Genomic DNA, 19,028 nt, shown 5'->3' on the forward strand with positions numbered 1-19,028 from the left:
CACCGTGAGCACCGGTCAGTAGATTTCATAATGCAACCCCCTCTAGTCACACAGCAATCGCTCAGACCCTGGGGCCAGACTTTTGTTAGGTTAGACCCTAAGGGGGCCCGTAAACATCATGTCGCTGACTGAGGCAAACATCAGGTCACAGTCCCAAGGAAAGGGTTGTAACCTGTTTGCTCTATCAGAAGATCCTTCCAGGACACCAGCTCTCCCCTCGTGCCACACAGCCCAGGAATCAAGCTGAGGCTGGTTGGCCGGTGCTGGGAGAGACTAGCCCGCTTGGCTCCTTCCTTTATTCCCAGGTCCTTCCTCCAAACCTCAGATCCCCTTGCCTGTAAGTTTGACACCTGGGGAAGCCACAGTCCCTCCCCGGGTTTCCAATACTCAACTACTCTGAAACATTTATTGTAGCCTCACAGGTGCCCCAGGTACACAAACAAACAAAACCTCAACAAGAATATAATTTCAGTTCACAGGGGCCTTAGGATTCCTGCAAACATCACCTCTGCCTTCTTGTCGTGCTGTTACCTGAGCCAGACTAGGAATAACTTCAGGTGATTATTACTGCACACAAGACTGTATTATGAATAAGTGACCCCAGATAGGAACTGGTATCTGGGTTCCTAGGAATGTTTAGAATTAAGGGCAGAAATGTTTTATTTGCATCCATCTATGGTGCTCCCAAGAAGGCCTGCCTCTCCATATCCAGATGTTGAGGAATTGAAAAGAGAGCAAACAAAAAGATAATAGAGAATTGAAAACGATACGAACAAAGTGTGTGGTGTGGAGCTTTATAACCACAAAGGGCCCCCTCGTTTGAATCTCGGGTTAATCCTTATTGGCATCCTTGATAGACTAGAAAAAATGAGAGATTCTGAGACACGAAATGACCTTCCCAAGGTCACACGTCAAGTGGGTGGGACCGTGACTAGAACCTAGCCAACTGCCTACAGATTTGGTATTCTTGAAAAAGGAAGACCGACCCCAAATATTCAGCAGTATTCCCGCCTCATCAGTGGACTGTGGGCCTGAGGGTCAACTGGGTCTTTGTTCTGGGATACCTGAGGGATCAGGGAGAGAGAGACTGGAGTGGATTTGCTTTTAGATGGCAGCTCAACTTGAAGAAGCGGTCAACTTGGAAGCAGGGGATGGGGTGGCGGGAGTGAGAACTAGCTGTGGAGTCTTCGGGATCATTACCTACTCCAGGGTCCTCTTTCTTAGATTTCCAGGAATCTGTCCAGTGAATAGCCCAGGGATCCCATTGCTTCATTGACACCCAGGTGCTGACTTAATGACTCAACCTGCTAAGGAGTGTCTGTATTTTAAAAGCCTAGGGAGAAAGCCACACTTACAGCTAGAAATGAGTTACTGGTATTTAAATTTCAGGCATTTGTGAGAACGATTTTTTCAGGAGGTGTGGACATTCCTCCCCTTGAGGGAGGCCTACATAAATGGTGGATGCTGAAATGGAGGTCAGGCCATACAAAGCAGATTGTCTTTCACAGTCTTTGCCTGAATCTGCATCTGAGATAGATCCCATCACTACCCACGGCTACCTGGGACATTTTAAATGTTTTTATTTATTTTTGAAGGAGAGAGAGAGAGAGAGACGGAGCATGAACGGGGGAGGAACAGGGAGAGAGGGAGACACAGAATCAGAAGCAGGCTCCAGGCTCCAAGCTGTCAGCACAGAGCCCGAGGCGGGGCTCGAACCCACAGACTGTGAGATCATGACCTGAGCCGAAGCCGGACACTCAGCGGACTGAGCCACCCAGGCGCCTACCTGGGACATTTTAGAAAGGGGCCAGGTTAATAACAATAACAGTGCCCATGGCTACCATTTATTGGGGGTTTGTGACCCAGTAGGTTGACTATGTTGAATATAGTATCTCCTTTCATCCCATAACAGCCTTACGAAATGGGTACCGTTATTGCACCCATGAGAAATTTAAAGCTGAGAGAGTTAGGACCTTGTTTAAGGCCACACGGCTAGCAAGTGGTAGAGCTGGGTCTGGAGCCCACGGGTCTTGCCCCACGTCCAGGCTGCTTCTGATCAATAACAACTTGTGTTATTTGTAGGAATTCTCGGACCCAAGGGTCAGAAACTCTGAATGGCAGAGAGGCCTTTTAGTACTAATTGTGCCCTTTGATTTCTCCTTTTCCCCCTGCTTTTCCCAGCCCAAGACAGGCTGGTGTGCTTGAGCTGCTTTGGATACCAGTTGTCACACGGTTTAGGAATTCTGCGAGCTGATTAAGCACGGCCATTACTAAAAATTAAATCGTCAATGTATAATTGGTTATATTAAAAACAGAAGTTAACAAATACTAAAAACTCAGCACTTCCTAATTATTTCAGGACTCCATTATTTTCTGTGCTCTTTAGATTTGTAGATGTATAGATTCTTGACATCTGTCGTAATTGTATGGTGAACATAGTACACACTGACGTGCTACCAACCCCCCCTCAACCAAGTGACGTCACAGTCATAGCTTGAAATTGGCCATGGTGGTAGTGTTGACACCACTGGCAACTGTCAAGAGCTATAAGCCAGGACCTTTCCCCCTAGGAGAACTAGATGTTAAACATTTACCAGCCCACCATTGCCAAGACATCTCGGATGCACATGGCATTGTGGAGGAGAGGGGACTTTGCAAGGAGAAGCAAAATCCTATTGGCCACACTGACAGAGACACAGGTTACGGTCAAGCTAGCCGAACAGCCAATTATTAGGAAAACACAAAATATTCTGCAGAAGGGAGTCTGGGGCTTCTAAGCAACTTCAAGCACATTCCCTGTCCTACCTACTCCAGACCTTGCACTATTGCTCTTGGTGCAGGAAGTCCTACCTGATGAATTTCATGGAAAAGTCATGGCTCCTCAGAACTAGCCTATTGGCCGCCCCAATCTGCAAAATGAAATCAAGCTCTAAGAGACTGGAATATCCTGTTGCTTGTTCTTACGGGTCATGTTTCTTATCTCTACCTGTGGACTAAAACCTCATCGAAAGCAATAGTTTGCTTTGAAACACACACACACACACACACACACACACACACACACACACATACATATATTGAAATTAGTGATTGGAAATATCCTACATCTGAGATGGGCACCGTGAGCAGTGGTTTCAAACCTCACATAAAGTCTGTTACCATCAAAATAGGACCCTTGCGCAGCACAGCACAAAGCTGAGAGACAGAAAAGGTAACGAGTCAAGGGATACCACGTGAAGGACAGAGAGCCCCCAGCACCTTACTTTCCTGCTCTGTTTCTCTCCACTGCATCCCAGCAAAGGATCCTGTTCACAATCTACAGCCTACTCTAACCAATACTCTTTCCAAATTAAAGGCATGGTTCCCGCTAGGATAAAAGTCACAGGGAACTCCAGGCTGAGTGTCTGGAAGCAGGCAGAATGTCAAGGTCAACAGGGAGTCAGTTACACTGATTCCAGTGATTTCGGCGTGAGGGATGGAAGAAATGAGGGTTGCTGAAGCTTCCACCTGGATCCAACTTCTGGTGGAAAGGGAAGGGACTATGGACCAAACATCACAAAACTATACTTCGATTAAAAGGTCAGCTACAAATAGCATCGAAAGTAGAGTCTCCCAATAGATTGCTAGGCTTTCAGATTATTTGTTCTGAAGATCTGCTCCAAGAACTAGTGAGTTCTCTGTTGTGCTCACCTGGAGAATGGCCAGCTAAAAAAAAACCTCACTGAAAAGAGATCCAAGAGATCTGTTGTAGATAAGCATTGATTTTATATTCCTTCCCACATCAGGCTATCACATGGGTTATCTATATAGGTTAGAGTTTGTCTTTTCCAATACTGTATGAAAATATTTTACCTTGAGTACTATACAATACACACTCCCCTCTCTTTTTTTTTTAACCTTTTTTTACGGCATTGAGATAAGAAAGAGAAATTGAGAATCATTTTACTTACCCTGAATTGATGTATACATATACTTTTCTAGGCTTTCTTACGGTGTTAAAGACAGCAAGAAGCAAAGGTAGAATGAACGTTACTTTATCTCTACCCTGTCTCCCATGAAACGTGTCATTAAATTGCATTTGATACTGTTTCCTTGATCCTTTGGAGTTGTTTTTTGTTGGTGGTGGTGGGTTTTTTGTTTTTTGGGTTTTTTTTCTCCCCACAGGCTACTGTGCAACATGCGGGGACAGAAACAAAATGCTACAAGGGAAAGTAATTATCAGAAATTCACCAGCTGCCATATTTGACTTATGTTTCATTATCTCCACCCCCCCCTTTTCATTTTTGCCTCGATTTTAAAGTCATAATTGGATGTAAGGAAGACAGCGCTCCTAGAGGTGAATAAAAGCCCTGGCAACAAAGTTGCCCCCAACGCTATTTCAATGTATCGGGCAGCCCTGAGGGGACCAAAGCCTCCCTCACTGGACTCCAAAGAAAGAGACAGGCTTTCACTCCCCTTCCCTTCCACCCAGGGCCCCTTCTCTTAGCTCTTCCCTCCTTCTGCCTGACAACAGTGTTCCTGAAATTTACTTCTGGGCCTATCAGATCAGTTGTCAAGGGAGCCTTCATGGTTTGATTCTTTAATTTCAGGCCACTGTTACTTACTCTCAAGATCAGGACTGAGCAAGAGTACTAATCCTATTGCCTGTCAATTCATGTTAACTTCTGTCTTCTTCCCTACCTCCTTATTCCCAGAACCTGTTTCCTGCTCCCACATGGGCTTACAGACACCGCCTTGATTGATCTAAGTGATCAAACTGACCCCGTGGCCATCATGAATATTCACAAGGCAGGCCCTCATTCATCTCAGGCCACATCCCCTCTTGGGACATTCCCGCATCCCACAGTGTCCCAGATGTTTGCCCCTTCCCTCCAAATACCCTCAAAGCCATGCAGTAAGTTTTCTTAGTGCTAGGGCGAGACTCCACCAAAAGGAAGGAGAAACTCAGCCACCTGGCCTTTGCTCTCACCCCACAGACAAGGCTTCCATGCATCTTAGCTCTGAGCTGCCACAGAAAGCATCCCGATAATCCACATTCCCCAGGGAGGACCCTGAAATGGTGACCCTGCTCTGGCATTGTGGGGAGATTCGACAGGCCCAACCCTGGCCCCACTCTGGGATCTGGAGTTTTAATTCCCAAACTTCAGCGTCCTCAGGAAATAATCTGGAGAACTTAATTTCTGGGCCCCAGAACCAGAGATTCTGATTAGAAAGGTCCAGAGTGAAGCCGAGGATTCTGATTTTTAAGTTTATTTATTTTGACAGAGAGAGTGTGTAGGGGAGGGGTAGAGAGAGAGGGACAGAGGGAGGGAGAGAGAATCCCAAGCAGGGTCTCCATGTCAGTATGGAGCCTGATGTGGAGCCCGAACCCATGAACTGGGAGACAATTACCCAAACTGGAATCAAGAGTTGGACGCTTAACTGACTGAGCCACCCAGGTGCCCCAGGATTCCGTTTTTTAACACTCTCTTCCATGGGATTCTGTGAAGGGAATGGCTGATCATTCACTTCTCAAATCCAGAGCAGAGCTCACTGGTGAGAAAGAGAGCCACAGAAAACAAAGGAGCAGATGAAGTGACCTGAAGAAGCTGGTCCTTCTGTAAGAAGGGAGGAAGGCAGCGGGCACCTGGGTGGCTCAGTCAGTCAAGCGTCCGCCTTCAGCTCAGGGCATGATCTCCCTGTTCATGGGTTCAAGCCCCGCGTCCGGCTCTGTGCTGACAGCTCAGAGCCTAGAACCTGGAGCCTGCCTTGGATTCTGTGTCTCCCTCTCCTCTCTCTGGCCCTTCCCCACTTGTGCTCTTTCTCTCAAAAGTAAACAAACACTAAAAAAAATTTTTTATTGGGGAAACAAAAAGGAGGAAGGCAGGAAAAGAGGTGCTGGGGAAGTGGCCACAGTTCCAGTTGGATGGAGAAGCAAGGAAACACAAAATGGAGATCAAAAAGGATATGAGAAGAGAATTAGGTAGGAGTTCCCTGTAAGCAAGTAATAGAGGGAACTACTCTTCTATCACTCTGGGATGGAAACAGGGGGCTGCGGGGACAGAGGAGGGAGAGAAGCCATCCCCCATGGCCAGGGCCGCTGCCGGAAGCCAGCGCAGAACAATCCCTAGCGCTGAGGGTCACCCAGCGACAGCCCCCGCAGCCTGGCGCCTGGTGAAAGGACTGTGCGAATCTTCCCATGAACACAGAAGGGGCTCGTCTGTAAATCCCTGCCAGGCTGGAATGGTAACTCATTTTTAAATCTCTGCCCCCAGCGCTGACAGGGAGTTACCTAGCAAATCCCCAAGGAGGCGTTTATTTATCCTGCAAATCTCCCCAAGATGCCAGAGAAGGGTCACCATTTCAGGGTCCTCCCGGGGGAATGTGGATTATCGGGACGCTTTCTGCGGCAGCTCAGAGCTAAGCCCCATGTAAGCCTTGCCTGTGGGGTGAGAGAAAAGGAAATCACTGAACTGGTTTCTTATTAGCCTAGAGCAAGACAAGATATACTCTGCACGCCCTCTGCAAGGGAGTCGATGGGAAAAGCCTCTATTAAGGATCAAAGTTGGGGGTGTGGATTACCACCTGTCTGGGGGGTGAGTGTATCTCCCACTCTCTCTGCCCCCTCCAGGGCCCCAGTTCAGCTTTCATTAAGACACAGGAGAGGGACACATTGTGATTTTTTTCACACTGGACCCGACAGACAATTCTGGGGATGACAGAGGTTAAAAATAAAACAATCAAACAGGAAATCAAGCACCCCCAAAATATCGAAATGCTTCCAGATCATTCGAAAGGCAAGGCCACCTGCCACCCCGTGGTCCTGCTTTCTGCAAACAGTGACAGGAGGACCAGGCTGCCGGGCAAAACCCAAAGGCTGGTTCTTTCCCTAGCCATCCAGCTCTGCGTATTCACCAACCCAGGAAAGTCGCTCTGTAGATAAGGAGACTCAGAAAAACTCTGATCACTGGGGCTGGTTTAGAGAAGGGGCCACACCCTGAGGAAGAGGCTGGATTGCAGAATGGGCTCCAGTGGGGAGACAGCAGAGAGTAGGGCTGTTTAATAAAATACAGACCACCCAGTTACATTTGAATTCCAGATAAACAACAGCGACAAAACAATTTAGTATCTCTTTTAGAATCCTCGCAACATATGATGTACACACTTATACTAAAAAAGTCCTTGTTGTTTATCTGAAAATCAAATATAACTGGGTGGCCTGGATTTTTATTTGCTAAGTCCGGCCAGCCTAGGAGGGAAAGAGCCCTCCTGAATCAACTGCATGCATTTTATTGTGGGGGGAGGATGATATCTACAGCAAGCACTCGGGAGGGAGGGTTCCCTTTGGTAACTTTACCCCTGATCTGGGGAGTCACGTCTGTGACCAATTCTCTCTGGCCACAGGGCTGGGTTTGGACAGTTTATTATTCACAGCAATAGCAACCTTTTGGTCCAGGTTCCCTGACCAAATTCCAAAAAGACGGTACAATGAGGGCCAGGTGTTGCCTGCACACAGAGTGGTGGGGTACATCATAGGAGGGAAACCCTGAGATTAGGAGACCATCCTCCCCTCTGCAGAGAGAAATTATTTTCATTATTCTGGAATGGTAGCAAATCTCTCTTAGAAGGGAATACCTCTTTCTTTACTATCCAGGAATGTAAACAAATTTGCTCTAGAAGGAGTTCCTCTCTCCGTGCTTTACTGAAATTCCTGAAAAGATGGTTCTGGAGCAAATTGGTTGTTCACACCTAGACTTGTAAAAACAGGAGAGATTCATAGACAGTTTACCAATAGCAACACGCAGCTTTGTATAATGAAGAGTCAATGAAATGATTAAGGTTTAAACTGGTGTGGTGTGAGAAAGAGCTTGATGGCAGCTAAAATGATTAAAGAATGCTTCGTGGAAAAAGAACTTGAAATTGTCCCTGAAGAACTTATAGATAATATCCAAGACCACCAGCCCATTTTATCTAGCAGAAAAAAGGGTTGGCAAACTCTTTCTAGAAAGGGCCAGATAACAGATATTTCAGGTTTTGCACACCATATACCCTCTACTGCAACTATTCAATTCTGCTATTGTAATATGAAAGCAGCCACAGACAATACCTAAATAACTGAGTGTGGCTGTGTTCTAATAAAACTTTATTTACAGAAACAGGCAGCAGAATGACTTTGTCCCAGGGGCTATAGTTTGTTGATTTCTACCCGAGAACACACGACAATTAACATTCAGACAGATGCAGTGGGATGATCAATTGTTGGAAATGCTAGAAGGGATTCATTCAAAGGGAAAAGAGTTGGATGAAGTACTGAATGAGGAAAAGAATAGTAGAGGAAATAACCACATAAAGTAACTCGTAGGGTTCTTTTTTAATTTTTTTTTTAACGTTTATTTTTGAGACAGAGCATGAACGGGGGAGGGGCAGAGAGAGAGGGAGACACAGAACCGGAAGCAGGCTCCAGGCTCCGAGCCATCAGCCCAGAGCCCGACGCGGGGCTCGAACTCACGGACCGCGAGATCGTGACCTGAGCTGAAGTCGGACGCTCAACTGACTGAGCCACCCAGGCGCCCCTCGTAGGGTTCTTTATCACTCAGCAATTCCCTGTTTGGGGATTTGGTAGAATAACTAGAAACTACACAGGCATTTTGAGCTTTCTTCCAAATGTAAGGATGAAGTTAGAGAGCTGTTAGAATCTGTATATATATATTCATCTCTAAGATTCTAGAAGACCTAGAAGATTCTAGAAAGCCACAGGCAGCCTTGCTCATATGATATGATAGCTGCTGGGTTCCCTGAAATAAGTGACAAAGGGGACTTTGAATATGATGGTCAGTAATCTGTCCCTAACACTGGGATTCAGCTTCATTCTAACAATGAGGGGGACTGCATGGACGGATACTTCTGCCAGGAACTTCCCCGAAGCAGAAATCAGTCAAAATACAAAGGTTCTGTCTTGGGAAATCCAGTTCATCATAAAAGAAAAGATTATGAAATATTATAGTATGTAGTACTGCTCAAATATCCTCTTTCCCAGTTTTTAAAGATGTACCAGGATTTTTTGTTAATTGGGTGTGGTAAAAGAACAGCATGGGAACAACTTCCTTTGAAAGAAAAAATTATTACTCACAACTCCCAAGAGAAGGGGGCACACCAGGCCATGCAGGGCCACACAAGGTGGCACCAGGGTTGACCAGGAGGCAGAAGGATTAGGGAAAGCATGGGCAAAAGCTTTTAATGTGGTTTTAAGGGAAATGAATGGGTGTGGCCAAGTAAACATTTCAGCAGGTATAGAACTGGATAGTTTGAATCATTTCAGCGGACTCTGTGCTCCCAAGGTGGTCTTGAATTTATCTGGTACTTGGCCCTGGGGCGATTTAGGGCAGGGAGACAGTACTAGACTGGAAGTGCCAGATAAAAGAAACAGCATAGGGGTGTGGATTCGGGACTGGCAGGTTTGCATGCCGAAGGCATGTTCCTAGGCAGGTTGTTTGCTATCTCTAGGAATTAGCTAGCGTGGGGAGGAACAGTCCCTCACCAGGTGGTCAAGGCCTCAAGGCATCATAAATTGCAAAAAAAACAGAACATGATTAATATGTCCAGCCTAAAAGAGTTTTAATCTCTTGGAGAAGGTCCTGTGGGCTGAAAGAGTTGTAATCTCTATAGAGAATTCTCCCTTCACGCTGGGGAGGCAGCTAATGCACAAGTGGTGGAGTGAGATCCAAACTAAGGCAGCGGGAGCTGCAGAGTTCAGGGATAGGCAACAGGCTTTCAAGAAGACAGCAATTCATAACGCAAAGTTGTTCAGCCTATGTGAATGGTGCCCTCTGGAGTTGTGCAGTGCACAATCTGAACAGCTGTACACAGTAGCCTTGAGTGTGAACCACCCAGGGCACACAGGGAAGGGAGGGTACATCAGCCAAGTTGTAGACTATAAAATCTACTCGAGCTAGTTTAAACAGAAGTGTATTAGGAAATTCACAGGAGATCCAAAGAGTCATACAGTCAGAAACAGAGCCAGCCAGGGAAAACTCTCGGCTATGTACAGCATTCTTCTGGCAGAAATACCACTGCTGTTGCCTTCTGCTGCTTGACCACCTTGATGCTAGAGACCAAACACTAGGCTCGGAAACTATCACAGCTGCCCCAGAAGAAGGAAGGGTAGCAAAAAATGCCTGTGGGAGTTCAGGAGAAGCACCCCCCCCCAAAATATGCCACTTTGATATACTGACATTTTGAGCTGTAGGTGCTCAAAAAAGAGCAAACGCAGGGAGAGGCTTTCTCTGAACTCCCTCTATCTGTCTAAAGATACGTCCTCCAACAGGAACTCGGTTGTCATAAATGTCCCCCCCAGAATGTCATCAATGGGGGCAGACTGACTTTGACCATGGAGAGGAGACTTCAAGGCAACATCACACTCAGACAAACTTTGTCACAAACTATACCTCCCTCCTGTTTTTCTAATGGTTCCTTCACCTTTCTGAAAAATCAGTTACTCTCCCGAGAGGCCTAAATCCCTCCTTCCCCCCCCCCCATTAAGATGGTATTTAATCCTGAATTCTCAAGTCCCTTCTACAGCTTACTCATTTCTCCCGAGTGTCCCAGGTACCCAGGAGGTGTACCTATTAATAAACTTTTTCTCTTGTTCATCTCTTATTCTATGGGTCTCAGATAAGAACTCCTAAGGGTAGAGGGAAAATGATTTCTCTTCCCCTACAAAAGCCAGATGTCCTACCCACCACGCTTGCCTAAAGATCAAGTCCCTAAATTATATGAAGAGCCCGAAATGCCAGGGAAACTGCAAAGTATAGGTGTTACTTAGCGTTTCAGTCTTAGATTTGGTCAAGAGGGCAAACTGAAAGGGGATTGCCATCTGCCCTAAGCAAGTCCAGTTAAGCTTTCGTGGAGTTGTGGTAAAGCACAACAGAGCTCCAGGAACAAAACTGGTGATGAGAAGCGGCTACCCCTGGAAATGCCACCTGAGCTCTAGATTGTTCCCAATGCCGGTGGAGTCTGGGGAACAGAGGGTTAATAATCCGAAGTAAAAAGCACCAAAATCCTTTAAGTAGGCTGCATTTTGCCAATAGACCTCTTCCCTGAAACAATGAACGAAATCACATTCTAAGTGCCGCATATAATATTTATTACTGAAAGAATCCCATTGTGAATCCTTTTGCAAAGTGAATAACTGCACTTCTATATTTCTTTCGTGTGAAGCTAGATTTAATATATTGAGCTTTCTTAAATCAAGGTATACCATCACCATCCCCTTGGAGCCTTTAAAAGAACGGAACATCACAAATCTCATGAAAGGAGGCCATAAAAAGTCACGGTTTTGACATAACAGGCAAGACATAATGGCAGCTGGAAACTGGCAACTGTCAATGCCATCGTAAGCTCCCTGTCTTCCAAATTAAGAGCTGGAACTCATCAGCTTGGACACGGAGGGAGAGCTCGGCACGACCTTAATACCTGGCCGTGTCCACTTAGTAGCTAAAATGTTCCGAGTACCAACTCGAATGTAGATCTCGGGCCCCACATCCGCATGTGTGCTATAAATACCAGCATGTTGGAGAGGAGGCATAGGTGCTTAATGCTCTCGTAAAAAGCAGCTTGCAGATGGTAATTAATGCCTCACACCATCCCCAACGTGCAAAGCAGAATTTCTACAGTGGCAGCGGCTCTGATTTCTGATGTCTTTTTAAAAATTTTTGCCCATGAAGCTGGAGGCCAAAAGCTGCACATTATGAAAGATTTTGCTGCCGGCTCACTCAGACCTCAGCTCATAATGGAGATTGGTGCTCGTTAATAGATTCGTGCACTCCTTCCCCGTTGCCTTGTCAAATAATAGCGCAAAGCAGTAAGAGAGGAGTCCACACTCACACGCAACTCACAAGTCCAACAGTGGGGAGGGAGCTTGTTTATTATCCTGTCTGGAGCAGAATGAAATTATTTATGGACCATTTAGATGCAAATGTATCATTCATTTAGCAAACACCCTGCATATGCAGACAATTTAGCCAAACAATAGATCTATAAGGACATCCCCACTAATCTTGGAACATCAACGGTGCCTTTTCAAAGGGGATTTGGATTTTCTCTGAATTGATCAAACTTGACAAGTAATTTCTACCTAATGTTGAGGCTAGCCTCTTCTCTCTTCACCATCTGTAGGTGAGAAATCCTATTTTCTGCTATTGACTAGGTAATGCAAAAGGCTACAGACGCAGGTTAAAGAAGAGGAGGAGATTTTTGTGCCCACGACTATATCGCCACAGAAAATAAAACCATTCTGAAGGACCTATTTCGTTTGGTTGCTTTGAAATTACAAGACGTTTCCATTCGACACACGGCCCATCCCCCAACCCATTTATGCTTCCTGAGCTGTTGCAGGAGAGGAAGCTGGGAAGAAATCTAAGCCATCTTGGTACAAAGAGAGTGTTCCCCACCACTACCCCCCCACCGCCCCCCCTCCCCCACCCCCAACCCACACACACACACACCTGCTCGCCAAGAAGAACGTCTCAGTCCCTGCGTGGGAATTGTGAAAGAGTAACTCTCAGAATCAATGAAAACCATGTTAGGGGAAAAGACACCAAATTTGAGACTCACCCCATCTTGGAGTTTCCTATCAAAATGTCAGCTTGATTCAGTTGTATGAGACAATTGGGTGAATGGAGGAAAGGTGATGTAATAAGCCCCGCAGGTCAGAGATGTAAAATGGAATTAGATGAATTTCTCCACAGTGGGCCCAAGGGAGGGACTGAGGGGCTACGCTGCCCTTGACTGAGCTCAGAATGGGAGCCTGTAAGTATTTGAATCTTAGGGCTCACCCCCACATGGGTCTCCATGCTGGTACCCTGTGATGGACCTTTTTTTAAAAAAAACAAAAAAAAACAACATTTTTCTTTGCCCATATCCAAATGGAGAGACGATATTTGCAATCTGCCCACTGCCTCCTCTAGGAGCCTTAGCCCAAGAGAGGCCTTCTCTGCCACCAGATCCTTTGGCCTGGTTGTTAGAAAACAAGAATTAAATTGCCACTGAATCCTTTAATGAGCCATTTTACTGGAAGGCCGACCAACTCCTAGATTTGACTGACAATATTAAAGTGGCCACGATGCGTACCAGGAACACTGGGCTAGATGCCTTGTAAATTTCTTTAAAAAAACAAAACCAAACAAAACCTGGATAGTGCTTTTATTAATTCAACCAGTTTTGTTGCTATAATTCTTAAGTTCTAGGTAGAACTCAAGCCAAATGCATCGTACCTCACTCTCCTCTATCCCTGGCTCTCTCTCCCCATCCATTTCTCTGTGCGTGTGCCCGTGCGTGCACGCACACACACAGCCTGCGTGCACACGCATCTCCCACTCCCCCTCCTTCCAACAGTCCAGACTCTTCAAGTCTGCTGCTTCTACTTCATTCACTTCCAGTGTCTTCCTTTCCGTGTTTCAGCTTCATCCCTCACAACTACCGCCTCAGCTTTCTCAAGTCACAAGCTACCTACCGCCTTATTGCCAGATACAGTAGCCGCTTTCCAGACTTCGTCGTCCCCCAAACTCTCCGCCACGTTTGATGCCGTGGACTTCCAGGAAATTCCTAAACACTACACAGAGAGCTCCGCTAGGCGCCTGAAACTCAGTTTACCCAGGTCGACACGGACCTGAAGCCTCTGCCTGCCAGGGGGCACCCCTAACAAACCTTGCCTCCTCCTTCAGTTCCTTGTCTTGGAAGAGGCCACACTCTCCTCTCAGTTACCTGGACTAGAAGCCCCAGGGGCCTCTTAAACCCTTCCCTTTTCCTCAGCTGGCTTTTCCAGTCCACCCCAGCATCCCCTTGATCCTTCCCCTATACCACTGGCTCCCCACGTCTCATCCCACCTTTCAGAAAATTACATCGCAAATGGCGGCATCGCTCAAGGTACTCAGACTGCCACGTAAGATGCTCCACACTACGTCATGTTCTATTTTCAGGTGGCGCCTTCACAGCGGTCTTAGTACGGGTGAAAATATCTGACCAGTTCATATTGAAATGCACATTCTTTGACTGTAAAGAACTTCCTTGCTGTTTCTCCTTTATATTGTACTTAGTGTCTGATAATTTCTGAAGTTACGAGAGTAGGTTGGTTATATTATTTATGAACTTCATTTCAGACGGGGTTGAAAAATACCGCTCCCTTAGAGCTTGTGCTTAAGGTTTCCTTTCCAGGCCCACCACTTCTTTCCAAGTTCTTACCTGGATACTAAAATTATCGTCCTTTCCCTACTCCACTCCCTGTGTGTCCGACTGCCTGTCTCTCCAATCTGTCCTTTGCACCGCCAGAAAGACGATCTTTATACAGCACACATCAGGCCGTGTCCCTCTCCTCCTTCAGGGTCTTTAATGGCTCCCCACCGTTGTGAGAGGCAATTCTCACGCTTGAGTGTGGCACGTAAAGCCATCGCAAGTGGGTTCCTGCTATCTTTCAAGCTTGTCTTCCACATGTCCGTCACACATCCTACACATCAGTACATGGGATGAGTTTACTCCTCTAGCCCTTTGCTCTATGCTGTTTCCTACCCTCGAACTCCCTTTCTCTCCTATGAAGCCTGCAAGCTTCAGTCAGCCCTCAGTGACTCCTCCCTGCCCCCAGATCCCCTACTCCTTGAATGCTTTATTCAAACGCCATTCAAGGGCTCAGTTCATCCCCCCTTGGTCCATAGTTTAGCTGTTTATGTACCTCTCCCCTAATGTGTGTGTGCTCTGAGCCAGGACTGTTCCATTTACCTCTGGATCCCCCTCAATGCCGAGCACTTTGACACAGTGCCTGCTCAAGAAATGCTTGCTGATTTGAGTTGAAACAGCAAATCCTGCTAAGCTCAAAATAGTTCTGGGAAAAGACCAGTTGGACGAGCCCAAGGGAAGAGAAGTCTTGATAGCCTTATTAATGGAGCTAAAATCAGGGCTTAGAGCTCCCCCAGGAGAGGCTGCAGACATTTCCATTCTGTTATTTTAACAGAAATTAAAAGCGCACATCAGTAAAACAAGGAAGAATAAACGTAACACCTTCCTAAGAGGCCATGTTGTAATGCCAAGTCGATTTCCAGAGCTCTGCTCCATAGCCCCCCCACCCCCACCTCCATTTCTGCCCTCGTGGTCCCTCCCAGGGGTCCTGTCAGAGTCAGGGTGACTCTACTGCCAATGTTCGTCGGGCTAAGAGTGGGATCCACAGAACTCAGTCAGCAGGGGGGTTAGGGACCTGGGTGTCCCTGGAGAAAATGCTCGCCACAGTCAGCTGTCACCAGGAATGACGCAGGCGCATCGGCAGTGCCCCGCGCACACACCGCCATTCCCCCCTTTGTGGGCCTCCACGGCCTCCCAACCCCAGTCTGAATCCTGGCCTGGGCGCTCCCCCAGCCTACTGTCGCTTCTGTCTGTCAGCTCTGTCCTGCTCAGATCCCGCTTTCTCATCAGCCTCATTCGCCCACCTCCCTGCACTCTGTTCTCCCGGGACGTGTGTGGCACCCTCGCTCTTCAGGGTCCTCGTGCTACTGCCTCTGCCCGGAATGCTCTCCCTCCCACTCACCACCCACCCCTATCTGGGTAACTCTCTCCTTCCCGGGCCTCGGGGTGGGGGTGTTCTTTCTTGACACCCCCGCTTTAACGCAAGGCCCGCCCTGCTTTAAATCCCTCTGATGCATGATACTCATCACGCTTGCAGTACCTTGTTTTGTGTCTCCTCCCAGATCTGTGTCTGTTCATAGAGTCCCTGGGGCCCAACACAGCGCCTGGCACACGAGAGAAAAGTCAGTCACTATTTGTTGAATCGAAAGGAGCTGCCTGCCTGGGTGGGTCTGTATATTTCATGTGAATGTCTACCACTGCCTGACCCTGTTCCCCAAGTGCTGGAAGAGAGCCCTGAACAAGGAGGCAGAATCTCTGTTGTCAAGGGCCTCACGTTATTACAGTGGAAGGAGACACATTTTAAGAAGACATAAACGCGTATCAGAGGGATGTGATCGCTTCCAACGATGATGTTTTTGAAAAAGATAAAATCCTCCCGCTCTTCGTTAATCTGTGTCGGTTGTCAAAGTTACGTAAGACCCAATTCCCTTGAAGCCCATGGTCCCCCAACAAGGGGGGGGTCACGAAGTTAGGGTGACGGTAGCTGGGAGGAAGTAAGACCGATGGCCTTTGGCTCGACATTCAGGGTGTCTGCCCCTCCCCCATGCCGGACTCCTCTCCTGTCAGCTCTGCGTCTGTATCATAGCTCCAGCCAGCTGCTCTTGGATTCCAGTTTTTCACAAATGTCTCCGTCTCCATGTCTTAACAGCAAGGCAAGGACCACCACTTCTTCAACCCTTGCACGAGGCCCAACGTATAGCAGGAGCTCAATAAGTGTCCTTTTGCTACTTTTGACAAAGCTGAATGTGAAGGCTAGCTTGCCAAAAGGCAAGTCCAGAGAAATACAGAGAGCAAAGAGCCACGCAACTTATGCAAACCCAGAAAAGCTAATTCCCCGTGAGTCACCGCCTGGCCTTCCTGACACTGGGTCCCGGTCAGCAGATTGGAGGATTGGCGGGGGTGACACCGGTGCAATTGTGTTGTCACTCAACTATCCTAGCTCTTTGGTTCACTGTGCTCCCTGTCCGTGCTTACCCCCAGATGCACCACCCATGCTGACAGTAACTCCCTCCAGGGCCTATCAGGGGCATGCTCCCTACTCACGCAAGTTTGGGAATGCTGCGGTCACCACAGAATCTGGTAACGGTGGCTCTACACACGCTGTCACCATGCCTCTATAAGTCACAGTCAAGCCTGACGGACTGGGGACATCCAGAACGTGAGGCAAAGCAGGAGCATCTGGAGAGCCTAGAGTAGAAGGAGAGTGACTTTGCAAGCACGCGCAGAATCAAGTTGTCCTATTTCTCTGCCCCATGGCGGGAGGGGGGTGCCAGAGAGAAAGGAGAGGGAGGAACGGTCCCCACTATTAACACTCCGAGCCGGCAGGGGCACGACAGGCTAGATGGAAGAGGTGGAGACCTGAGGAAGGAGAGGCGGAGTTGAGAATTAGACCAGATCAGCGCTCTCAAACCTTAGGGTACCTGGGAATCACCTGTGGAGTCTTGGAAAAATTCAGACTCGACTCCACAGGGCTGGGTGGAGTCTCAGATTCTGTGCTCCTGACAAGGCCTCAGGGACAGCCATGCTGCTGGACGTCAGGCCACACACTGTGTAACAAAGGAGGGGATGATCTCTAAGACCCCCTTCAACTCACGAGGCTCAGCCTATGATCCTCTGTAGGGCTGGGCCTTGGTGAGCTCATTGCCTCGTGCAGGCTGGGAAGAAGAGTCAATACTCCCTATGACCCTAAGCCCAGAGAGCCCGGGAGCTTCTAGTGCCGTAGAAGCAGCAGAGAACAGCTTCTGGGCCTCCGCCACGCTAACGCTGGAGCATCACTGACTGCGCGCTGAGCACTGGGCTTTCCACTTTACCCGTACAAAGCCCGGGGTAGCAATGCATTACCTACAAAACGGCCACCCGTTAGTCCCACATCACAGCTGAAGAAACTGAGGCTTACGTAGGGAGGCTTAAGGATTTTGCCCAGTCGCCCAGTTTGAAAACGGCCAAACTAGACTTTGAAAACAGTAGGGCTGGACGCTGAGCCACAGCTCGTAAGCGCGTTGCCTTGGCCGGGTGACGGGAGCTTACATGAGGATTCCATCTCCTCCCGGCTGCGTTCTCTTGGGCAAACAGTAAGGACATGATAACAGAGTCTATTATTATGACCATTAAATTGTTAAGACCGTGAGGCAGGAAACGCTTGGGATGTAGAAAGTGGGAGGACGAAGGGAGGATTACAGGGCGGCTGCAGAACCTCCTGGCCAGAATTAAACCTCTGCTCCTGGAAAGCCCTGGACGGGGAAGCACTGCCCCGCCCCCGCCCCCCGCCTCCGCCCCGTTCTCTGGCCCTGAATCTGTTATTCCTCCTCTTCGAGCCTCAGCCGCCCCCAGGGAAACAACATGTGGGGCAAAGGGTGACCTCAACCTCAGAGCCATCATTTTGATCGCCTGCATCAACAAGGGATGGGACACGGGCCACACGGGCCAGGCCCCTCAGGGCAGTGGGTTAGAGAAGCTGGCACAGGGCCAGGGGTAGGGTGAGGACAGCGAGGCATTCACTTCAGGTGTAAGACTGAAGAAGGGGCCCCCAAGTCAAGGATGAAAATAAATGTTTTCTGGCAATATTTTTTAAAAGATGGGTGCCAACAAATCCAGAATTGTAAATAAAGACCAGATCTGACCCTGTACTCGGCACAACCCCGAGGGTGAGCTTCTCACCTGATCCAGCCTTGGTGAGCTGGCCATGGATAAGAGACTTCGTCCCCCATATTTGGTATAGGGACAAAGTGAGGAGATGTGCTTCCCACCCTTCAGGAACTTACATGTTTACCGCCGCCCCCCCCCCCCCCCCCCCGGTCAAACAAGGAAGCAGTCGTTAACAATACACTTGCTTGCTGGGCCAAAAGAAGTTGGAACGATATTTACAGAGAATAAAATGTCAGTATTGGTCAAACCCTTCAAGCCGGCGTATACGCTTTAATTCGGCAATCTCACTTCTAGGAACATATCTTAAGGCAATAATAACAGATGTGCACAGACACATTCATCACGGCACAGTTTACATGAGAGAAATTTTAGAAACCACTTAAATGGCCAAAAATATAGGAGTTGTTTTTGAACACAAGATACCTCTTTAAATAAACTACTATTCTGTCATTTAAAATGACACTGTTAGAAAAATTGTCACTGGCATGAGAAAACGCTCACGACACACTGTCAAGTGACAAAAGTAACGGAGTGTGCAACCATGAAAATCATCGCTAAGAAGCTAAAAATCATCGCTAAGAAGCTAAAAATGATTACCTTTCGGGGCAGTGGGATTAGATGTTACTTTACGTTATATTCTTTATTATCAACAGTTTCTAAAACGAGCTGCTCTTATAATTAGATTTTTGGTATGTACTTTTTAAAATTTTTTTTTTAATATTTATTTATTTCTGAGA

This window comes from Panthera uncia, assembly GCF_023721935.1.
Source record: "Panthera uncia isolate 11264 chromosome A1 unlocalized genomic scaffold, Puncia_PCG_1.0 HiC_scaffold_16, whole genome shotgun sequence".
Taxonomy (NCBI): Eukaryota; Metazoa; Chordata; class Mammalia; order Carnivora; family Felidae; genus Panthera; species Panthera uncia.